Source organism: Octopus bimaculoides, chromosome 3 (assembly GCF_001194135.2).
Source record: "Octopus bimaculoides isolate UCB-OBI-ISO-001 chromosome 3, ASM119413v2, whole genome shotgun sequence".
Classification (NCBI taxonomy): Eukaryota; Metazoa; Mollusca; class Cephalopoda; order Octopoda; family Octopodidae; genus Octopus; species Octopus bimaculoides.
Window position 1 is genome coordinate 67,730,812 of NC_068983.1, and position 8,234 is coordinate 67,739,045.

The following is an 8,234-nucleotide window of genomic DNA, read 5'->3' on the forward strand; positions in this document are numbered from 1 at the left end:
TACCTCTATTTCCAGGTCTTTGTATTTTGAAAGTTTTTCCATTTCTTTTAGGGAAACGTTGTCATCTGCTGGTATTGATACATCAATTAGAAAGCATTTTTTTCTACATGATCTTTGACAACTATATCTGGTCTATTTGCCTTAATTTCTCTATCTGTGTGTATTGGCATATCCCAGAGTATGGTTGCTTTCTCGTTTTCTGTGACCTTTTCTGGCGTGTGCTTATACCATCTTTTTTCTGTTGTTATTCCATAGTGTTGGTATAGCTTCCAGTGTATATGGGTCCCAGCTCTGTCGTGTCTGTGAATATATTCCTTCTTAGCCAGGACTGGACATCCAGAGATAATATGATTTATTGTCTCTTGTCCATCGCCACATATTCTGCAGGTACTTGTTATATTTCTTTTCATTATATGTTTTTGGTAATTTCTGGTGGGGAGGCTTTGGTCTTGTGCAGCTATTAAAAATCCTTCAGTCTCTGCTTTGAGTCCTGAGCTTCTCAACCATTGCTGGGATTTTTCTGTCTATTTCTTTTGCATTTAGTTTAGCCCAGTATTTACTATGTAGAGGCTTTTCTTGCCATCGTTTTATCATGGTCTGTTCTAGTTTTAGTTTGGATTTCATTTGTTTTACTACTATTATTATTATTATTATTATTATTATTATTATTATTATTATTATTATTATTATTATTATTATTATTATTATTATTATTATTATTATTATTATTATCATTATTATTATTTATGGCGGCGAGATGGCAGAATCGTTAGCATGCCGGGCGAAATGGTTTGTGGAATTTCGTCTGACTTCACGTTCGATTTTGCCTTTCATCCTTTCGGGATCGATGAACTAATTACCATTTGAGTACTGGGGTCGATGTGATCGACTTTTCCCTCCCCAAAAAATCTAGGCTTTGTGTCTATAGTAGAAAGTATTATTATTATTATTATTATTTTTATTTTATCTTTTTTATTATCATCATCATCATCATCATCATCATCATCATTATTATTATTATTATTATTATTATTATTATTATTATTATTATTATTATTATTATCACTATTATTATTATTAATATTCTTGTTGATTTCATTATTTGAACAATGGATTAATAGAGCTCTTTACCTTCTAAGTGTATATCCTTCGTTGCCCAACTTTTCTCTTAATTCTTCTCGGATCGATAAACTGAAGAACGAGTCAAATACTGAGGCCAATTTTGATTTGACTGATTCTATGCCTTGTACCTGTTTTAGGAACAATTATTATTGTTCTCCTTGAATGTAACACGTTTCACAGAGCTCTGTATTGAGGATATTTTTCCTAAGATTTTGTTATATTTAGGAATGGTCATATTTTTTGTCAATTAACCACTCGCGCTATATACTTGGTCTTCACTTCAGCTTTGTTATTATCATTTTAGAGTCCTTTATCTGAAATATTTAGTCACACATCCCGTGACTTCTTCAGCGACTCTCCATTCGACGTGTTTCCGCCATTTCTGTTTAGTCCAGAATTTTTGAGATCCTTTTACAACTAAAATGTCTCCGAGCATTTGCATGTTTATCCCCATTATCTCACATAGATAAGAGGTCTTTCTTTACACATTATTTAAATTGTTTATGCATTTTGGTAGACACTTGCTATTGTTACCTGCATTGCAATATGTCAGTCTCAGGCGTGACAAAAAACATGAGCTATCTTAATGAAAAGAAGAGTGAAAGAATGTGTCACAAAGGAATAAGTAAACTTGATTGTTTAAAATACAGAGAGGTCTTCTATATGCCTTCGAAGGAAGAGATAGGAGATGCTCTTGTCGATGTGTGGACAGATATATGTTCTATCTACTAGGATAAGAATATGAAATTATGACTTGGAATTGTAACTAAGAAATAGAAGGAGGGATAGATTAACCTGGTAATCTATATTCCACAGGCTGGTTCCCAGTGCATGAGTCTGAGAAATTCCATAATCACAGCCAGTGATGTTCAAATGGATATAGAACCTCATCTTGTCATAAATTTTATGCAACACTAAGAAAATATCCTTGGTGCCTTGGTGACCGCAACAACATGTGATTGGATATCCAAGGACTAATGATCTCCGATGTTCACAAGGCTATATCGATGGTGTGCCATATTGAAAGAGAGAATGCAGGTCAATCATACTGGTGGTATACGTATATTAGTAAAAACCGGTAAAAAAAAGGAAACCTAGAAGAGAATATGGCTTCAAACGGAAGCAGACGCAGCAGCAACCATAACAGCATGCATCAGAGGAGTGTATCATAATTACAGCTACCACATTTTCAAGAGCGTCATTAGTCGCTTCTCTGGAAAAGACCTGACAAGAAACAAGTTATATCGTCTCATTCTCTGTACCACTAGCACCAAGGCACAGCACAACTCAAGCTCAAGAAGAGGTCCCCGACTCCAGTGCAGGACCAACCAGAGGTTGCGAATAGCAGTTTTACTCCCAGCAATCTTGCGGCAAAATGAAGGAGATGGAAAATGGAAAGTGGGAAACCACAAAGAAAAGAAGATAAGTAAGAAAACGTATGCATTCAAAGAAAAGATAAACAAGAGGTTAGAAGTCTTTTATGGATGTCTAAAACTTACAGTTATTCGAATAGAGTGTTTTAGACTACTTATTACAATGACGAATTGATGGCCTATATACCCCCTGCCGAGCAAGAAGGAAATGATGGACGAGTACCAGGTGTCTCTACATCGTAAGTTGTCGCTAAAGACGATAGCGCCGAACAAAATACTTAGCGGCATTTTGTTTCTCTTTGTTCTGAGTTCAAATTCCGCCTAGATTGACTTCGTATTCCATCCTTTCGGGGTCGATGAAATAAGTACTAGTTACGACGCACTGAGGTCGATGTAATCGACTGTCCTCCTCCTTCAAATTTCAGGCCTTGTGCCTATAGTAAAAAGGATTATTATTATTATTATTATTTTATGTTTGACTTTTGCTTTGCATTTGTACAAGTTGGATCCAAGTCTCACCCAGAGACCTCAAGAGACAAGTTAGAAGTTCATGTAGGTGTTATGCCTAGGGTACCATATATTTGAATTTGTACAGCGTTGTTCTAGAGAATGTTTAAAAAACCATTTATTATTATTATTACAATTATTATTATTATTATTATTATTATTATTATTATTATTATTATTATTATTATTATTATTCCGCTACACTATTTTTATTCGCCTCTGTCTTCGTTGCTTTTGCTGTTGTCATCACTCCTGCCTAGAAGGCCATTAATATTTTAATCCAGTGTGTTATTAAGGGCTACCCATATACCTTTGATTCATGTCCTACTTACTCACCCTACCCTATTGTCTGCAACCCACATTTTGACTGCAGGACCCAATTCCTGAAAATTTCCCTTATGTTTCTCTCATTCTCTCTCACAGACACATACACCATCACCTCACACCCTCTTCTTTCACCTACATAAAGCTCTACCTCCCACAACCACCATTACCACCACTATCACTGCCACCATCACCACCACCGTTACTTTTAATCTTTATGTATGTCTACGGGTTAACAACCTCGTCAGTATGCTAGCCTTACCCTCGTATTTGTTACTGCATTCCCCAACACCAACAGCACCACAACAGAGGATATTACCACAACCATGTAGCAGTAATGGTGGTGGTGGTGGTGGTGGTCGTCGTCGTCGTCGTCGTCGTCGTCGTGGTTGTGGTGGTCGTCGTGATCGTGGTAGTGTTTGTGGTAGTAGTAGTAGTAGTAGTAGTAGTAGTAGTAGTAGTAGTAGTAGTAGTAGTAGTAGTAGTGGTGGTGGTGGTGGTGGTGCTGGTTTTCTCTCACATATGCACGCTCAAGTCTAATAAGCTAGAGTTTGACTTGATTATCCCCCCTCCATTCAACTCCTATTTGTGACAAAATGATAAACAATAAATCTTACCCAGTATCTTAACACCCCAAAGATTTTACCCTCATTCACCGATACACTCACATACACATATGCTCTCTCTCTATCACGCACATGCACAAAGATATACACATACACATACTTTCGTACTCTCTCTAATCTTATATTTTATGGCCGTTTCTTATCCTGTGTAATGCAATATTCTACAGCCCACCCTGTGAACTCCACCACACTGTTGTTTTCAATCATCCAACTTGTATGAACCTCCTCTATTTACTTATTTTATACACTGTCTCAGTCATGCATCCGTCACGTGACCAGAATCCATTACTGAGGTTATCGACTCTGTCAGATTTACACCGTGTTCAAAGATATACAACACCAAAAGCGATTAATGTAGCTATGTTTCCACTTCTGCCGGCTGCCACATAGAAAGACGAACTAAACCACTTTCATGAAACAGGATCGATCTCCAGATATTGATCGAAGTCTTGAGGATTGAAGGTTTGAGGGAAGATTTTAGAAGTTGGACCTGTTTATGGGTCTGTCGACATGTAAGTTTTCAGTGTTTGATGGAAGTAATCATGTATTATTTTGTTGTGTTTCCTTATTGAAAGTGCTCAAAATTTGTAAGTATGGTCAGGAATTGACAGAAACATTGTATGTTTGGAGTTTTTGGTAGTTGACGGCAATGTTCAGCGATTAATCGATATATTCAGTTAGTAGAAGTGTTCAGCAGTTGATAAAATGTTTATACGTCGATGATAGTGTTCAGTAAGTTAGTGTAATTGTCCAATACTTGATGGAAGTGTACAGTAAGTTAACATAAGTATCCAGTAAGTTAACAGAAACGTTCAAAAGTTGATAAGAGCGATAAATGGTTAAAGCAGGTGTTCTTTCGTTGAATGAAGCAGTGTTTAACGGTTCAAGTATCTGACCTTTAATGGAAGTGTTCAAGTATTGGAGTATATATTTTTGGAAGTGCTCAGTTGCTAATATAAGAATTCAGAGATAGGTGGAAATATAAAGAAATGTTCAATCAGTGAAACAGTGCAGTGACTTGCTTGAAGTAGTCAGGAATCGATAAACAGAGATTTCTTCGATCAAATTTCCAACATAAAGCTCAGGATACTCAACACATTTATTGGGAGTTACATGTATGGGTCAAAACAGTTTAATTCAAACTCCTTGGTACTCTAAGTTTTAAGCGTGAGGGTAATCTTCGGCCTTAAGAACTTGAATAGAGTCAAATGCTTATTACCGGACTTTAGCCTGAGAATGGGCGAAAAAAGTCATGAGGTGTCACAGTTTGATGTTAGTATTTCAGCGACTACAATTACTTGAAGAAAAAAAAAAAAGTACGGTGAACTGGAAATCGACCGCGTGGTGGACTGGAAATCGTTCGCGGGGTTGGGAGGAGATGGAAGGGGCGGTAGATGTGCGAGTATATATGCATATATGCGTATACGCATGTGCTTGTATATGCGTGTATGTATGTGCTTATATGTGCGCGTATGTGTGTGTATCTGTAATTATGCGAGTGTGCGTATGTGTACATTCACACATCCACGTGCGTGCACACACACGCGCGCGCGTGCGGGCTCAGATAGGCACGCATGCATGCATATACACACAGACACATACATGCATGCACACACATACACATGCATTCATATACTTACCTAAATATATATATGCATATGGGTAAACGCATACGTGTACGCGCGCGCGTGCATGAGTGCGTGCGTGCTTATATAAGTTTGTGTGTTTACATGCAAGAACACGCCCGGGTACACATGTATACAGGCGCGCGCGCATATGCATACCAGTGCGCATATGCATACCAGTGCGCATATATCGGTGCGTATGCATACGGTGTGCAGATGTATATGCGCACACACATGCACTAGCACGCATTTATATATACTCGTGTGGTTATGTAAAAGGAGTGACAACATGCAGGTAGACAAGCATGCAGAAGCGTTGCAGATTGGTGATTTGCGGTGCTGGTTATGGGGGTTATTTGGTGACAGTGACCTTGGTGCGAATGGTGCAGTGGGGAAGCTGGCACTAAGGAGGTATATCCGAGTTACCGGCGGCCAGTGGCTTGAAATTTACCAGAATGGTATACCTCTGGTCACAGCAATAAGATAATTCATATTTCTTGTTGATGCATACTGAGGGTTGATAAATGATATGCAGGTTTCCGTGGAGGCATAGCTGGCAATTAGAGGCGCTGAGTGAATATGGAGGTTCCCTGTCAACAATAGTCTACTTGATGCTGGATGTTTCGTCTCGGAGGTCACAGAATAACCAGAGAAAGCGCGACAGGGAAGTGGAGTTCTCTGTATCCCTGGGTCTGAATGAGAGCATGTGCTGGGAGTACTTTCCCTTGAAGTCATTGGCTGTTATACCTGTATAGTGCCTAGTGATGCCATCGGATGATGTATACTATACTCTGTATACTACAGCCTATGAGAGACAGGATCCTTCTAGAGGGTAGATGGTGGGGTTTTGGTAGTTGCAAATTGGGATTTGCGGTCGTGTGAGTATATTTTTACGTCTGCTGATGCGTGCGATGTTAGATGCGATGTTGTCTAAGCACAGGTACCTCACCTTGACATTACGAGGGTTGAAGAGTTTGTAATACTTATGACCTTCCTGATTGGCTGTACATATGGCTTGAGATAACCGGACATCGTCCCTGTAGAAGGCCGACCTTAGATAGATAGACAAACAGACAGACTGACAGATAGATAGATAGATAGATAGATAGATAGATAGATAGATAGATAGATAGATAGATAGATAGATAATGTTCTATTCCGTAATTGTAAGATCAACAAAAAAGTATTCCATCTCTTAAGCGATAAACATTATTTAATAAATACAATATATGGTTTTATATGCTACTATTAATTTCATGTGCTGAAAACATAGCAAACAGTGTTTTATAACGCGTCTGGTGTCCCAGATAATCATCTGACATTGCCCACATGGTATAACGAACTAAAAATGGGACGAGAAGAAAAGTAAGAAAAGGTGAGAAGAAAATGTATATAAAAAGTGAAAGTTTGAAATACCAGAAAACGAAATAGAAATCAGAAACCTGCGAAAGGTGAATAAGAATTATTTCCCTTAGACCGTAAATTATAATGCTGAAAAGATTGTGGCTTACAGCCTATGGTACAGTTATTCGTTTAAACTAGCTACGTATGGAAGCTGAAATCAAACGCAACATCACGTATGATAAAGTGGAAGATAGTCGAAAAATCCACACCATAAATTACAAGATCATAAAAATGTAAGCTATGCGTAGCTGAAAGAACTCTGATCCTTTTCAGATCTAAGAACCCTAACTGGCTGAATTCTAGATCCGAAATTTTCAGCGCTTGTAAGCATATGCCTAATTTCCTGTTGAAGAATTGAGGAGTACCTCCCCCACCGGAGTATCTAATGATCGTGCTGGGGTACCAGACGTGTTATAAAACACTACCTGGCATGTTCTCAGCACATGAATCTAATAGTAGCATATAAAAACTTATATTGTGTTTATTAAAAGATATTTACTTCTCAAGAGATGGAGTACTTTTTTTGTTGATCTTACCATTACGCAACAGTGCATGATATACCTTCACACATGGCTTTCTACTGCAAATTCATAACCTTCATATGATTGGCGTGACTGCTTTGCTGAGTTGAGTGACTCTAAATATTTTACCAGTTTACACACTATTTTGGATTTATACGATACGAATTACTCTGCTTAAAACATACATTTACCACTGAATAAACTATACCTCAGGATATTCATCTAGAAAGTTGAAACGGATGAGATAGAAAGCCTTATTTTTTTACACTGCACTATCTCCCATTTATACGGAACGTTAAAATTTAATGGCACGTAAATACCCCCTACGGTTAAAGACTTAGTCACTTTTGAGATAGACATCCTTAATTTAGGTACCAATATTAGATTCCATTAGTGCCATAACTCCTTTCAAACTAAAATGGAATCTGGTATTAAAACCTTTAGAAACCTAAAAAGAAATTCGTATTTTCTGATAAGACCAACAAACTGTATGAAGTTACTAATTATCTATATGATTAGTTACTAAATTACACCATTTCTAAATGACACCATTTGCTAAATGACGCCACAAAATATAAGAAAGCTAGCACAGAGAGATACAACGATATTAATGATGAGGCTAAATTCCTTGCAAAACGTAGTAAAATCGACGATAGATTAGAATGCTTAGCTAAAAGAGAAGTCATTATTACTTTAAAAGACCATAAATATAATTTTTATGATAAACCCACT